A 3,468-nucleotide genomic window follows, 5' to 3' on the forward strand; every position below is an offset into this window, starting at 1 on the left:
GAGAATCAGAGTCTTCGTAGCTCGGCTACCTAGGGGTTAAGGGTAATTGTGCTCGCTAAGACATCGCGTCTTATGCCTACGTATATCATCTGGCCTAAGAATTAGAGCAAAATGTAGTTCGGCTAACTATGGGGTTATGGATTGGGTTTTGGACGAACGACGTCACTACGCAATCTACCGGATGCTCGACCTTTGGAGACTTACTCGCCTGTAGTAGAAGGAGTTAACGTGTTGCTTTGGGTTTTAGGGTTTGGGATTCTCAAGGGCAAAAAGGCAGTCCTTGACGAAGGAACCGCGCTACCTGCAGGGATACGAACACATACAAAACAAACATGTATAAAGTAAATGAGCCAACAAGGGGCTCAAAAGTAAATAAACAAAAGAAAACAAATGCCTCCTATCGAGGTCTTCCAGCTAAGAAAACGATAAAATGCGGAAAAGAGGTAAAAGTACCACACGGATAAAGATCCGAAGTAACAGCAATTAAAGGAGTAAGAAACCCAGGGATCTCCCAAGCTGATGCCATCAAAGAAAGGTGAGTTAGTACAGGTAATCGAAATGAACCTCCAGGGGGTATCCCACAAATAAAGTGGGAAAACCACGCAAACCATCTCTGCAAGAGTCTATGAGCCCTCACAAAAACTCAACAAAAGGGTTAGTGAAACACGATAAGCATTTTTTTCATGGATAACAGTATGGTTTCAGAAACCTCAAACCCTGTGGCATACATTTCAGAAATCATGTGATTAAACATTCAAGGCATAAGTTTCACCCATTTATGCATAATTAAACCCGTGGGCAAAAACATAATGAAATTCATCCATCATACCTCATACATTCAGATGATCCAAATTAAGAGCATAAAATTATGGGAATGAGGCAAACCTGATGGGAGAGACCCGTTGAAATCAAATGGCACGGCTGGGTTTGCAAGGCAATGTTAGGGTTTGCGTGAGATGAAAGTGTGTGAGTCAGATTGAATTTTTCAGAGCTGCCTAGGGGTTGCTCTGAGTTCTCTGTCAGGTTTCTCTTCAGGTTTTGTCCAGGGTTTTGTTTCAAGGAAACCTCAGAGTATTTTGCTTCTCTTCCTTTTTTTGTCTGATCTCCCTCTTTTATAACCTGATTTTCATGGCTTTGTGGGCTCAAATGAGAGAGGTCCAAGTCCAAGTTTTTCTATTATATTTTATTTATTATTATTATTATTTTTTTTTTTTTTTTTTTTTTTTTTTTTTTTTTTTTTTTTTTTTTTTTTTTAAGTTTCTTGGATCTAATTCTGATTGACATGATGAAATGCAATATGAAATGCTAAATGAATGCATGAATGAGGAGGGCAAATTTTGGGGTGTTACAGCTGCCCCTATTCAATCATCAGCTAACCCGAGTAGGATGAAAGCGAACAGCTTATCAGACAAAGGGGTGAGTTGTGATTGAATACCAAAGACATACTGAAAATTTGCGCTCCGAGAACACCACAAAAACGCGGAAATACACCGCCCTGTTTATTTTTCTTCTGATCCTCTGGCTGGATCTGAATCAGTCTTCTGGCTTAATCTGGAGTTTCGATCCTCTGGCTGAACCTATACTCAATTTAGTCCTCTGGTTGGATATTAATTTTGATCCTCGGGCTGGATACGATTTTGATCTTCTGGCTAGATCTTCTCCGATCTTCTGGCTAGATCTCCTTCGTTTCGATTCTCTGGCTGAATCTATTTCCTTTGATTCTCTGGCTGAATCTACTTCGATCTTCTGGCTAGATCTGAATTGTTTCGATTCTCTGGCTTAATCTATTTCCGGTCTTCGGGCTAGACCTGACTTCGATCTTCTGGCTAGATCTGGATTGTTTTGATGAAAAATTCCCATCATTAGGATCCCGCATCTGAGGCATGCGCTGGTTGACCCTCTTTTGAAATCTACACCCAACCTTCATATTAGATATGCAGCTTCGAGAATATTCCACTTTTGGGCTTCGTACATATTCTTCGGGCTAGAACATGTTGTAACGACTCCTCAATTAGACTTGGGCTTGCTGGGGAAATAAAGCTTGTAAGCGACTTCACTGGGGAATCTTCAAATTGAGCCTTAGGCTGGCTTACTGGAACACGATTCTCAGGCTGAATCTTCGAAATGACCCTCAGGCTAGATCATTGGAACACGATTCTCAGGCTGAATCTTCAAAATGACCCTCAGGCTGGATCACTGGAACACGATTCTCAGGCTGAATCTTCAAAATGACCCTCAGGCTGGATCACTCACGCTTGATCCTCTGGCTGGATCTCATGACCTTGGTTGTAAAGTAATTCTTCAGTCTTCTTGGAAGAACCTGTTTATCAGCTTATGTGTATGCTTGATATGATATGCATGCAAATGCAAATGTTATGGATGGTGTAAAAAGAAATCTGCTTGGGGAAGCAAACTCTGGTAGGGAACAAATCGCTGTATCAATCCTTGAATGCTCTGTGGGGAATGACCCGTCTGCCGGGACCAATGAGCCACCAAAAATAAATTGGCTGCTTGAAAAGTTGACCTTGCGGGGGGAGTATCAACTATGGAAACTTTGTTCGGCGAGGCTCTGTGAGGAGAGTCTGTGGGGAAAGCACTTCCTGGGGAAATGTCGTAGGAAACGACCTTTGCTGGGGATATGAACTTGCTAATCGCCCTCAAGCTGGGGATTAACAAATCTGTTAAAAATAATCTGCTGGGGAAGATACAGTCTGTTGGTTATGCAACCTTCGCTGTTGCTAGGAAGATACAGTCTGACACTGTCAACTCCGCTGGGGACATATAGTCTGGATACTGTCAACTCTGCTGGGGAACATGCTCTGCTGAGGAGAGACTTTGTCAACCGCTTGGGGATGAGGATTCATGACTTGGCATCCGGTTCCTGTGACCTGCAACCAAAAATACACGTATGCCTCGGAGGAATTACTCGGTTTGAATTCACCGTCCGGGATTAAGCACATTCAAAGCAATTTTAAATGTTTTCCTGTGCAAATCATCTGCAAAAGCCACCATTATGTTCATATTCAATATGTTTTATCAAAAATTCGAACATTTTTGCAAACAAACTGATAAATGAAAAATAAAGAGGCTCTTTAACTGAATTATTCGACTCTTACTGGGGAGAAAATTTGTGCCAGGAATAGGCGAGGGTATCAGGAAGCTGATCCCTGAAAAGAGGTGATCGCAATAAAAAGAGAACTATCCTAATGGCAATGGGGATACGGGGTCCCACCGAGTTTCGACTCTGCTATGGCTCGTATGTCCTCAAGACGCTTTGCTCATCTTGCTTTCTGAAGTGGATGATTAGTCGATCTTTAACCTTCGAAGATTGCCGGATTGAATGAAACGGTGATATAACACTGATGAACTCAGATCACAGTCATTCGCTTATTCCCTAACTTTTGCCTGGATCGCCCCCTTTTCGGGTTTCAATCCACCGGGATACCCATTTTTGCCTCTACTATTCTT

This window comes from Lathyrus oleraceus, chromosome 3 (genome assembly GCF_024323335.1).
Source record: "Lathyrus oleraceus cultivar Zhongwan6 chromosome 3, CAAS_Psat_ZW6_1.0, whole genome shotgun sequence".
Lineage (NCBI taxonomy): Eukaryota > Viridiplantae > Streptophyta > Magnoliopsida > Fabales > Fabaceae > Lathyrus > Lathyrus oleraceus.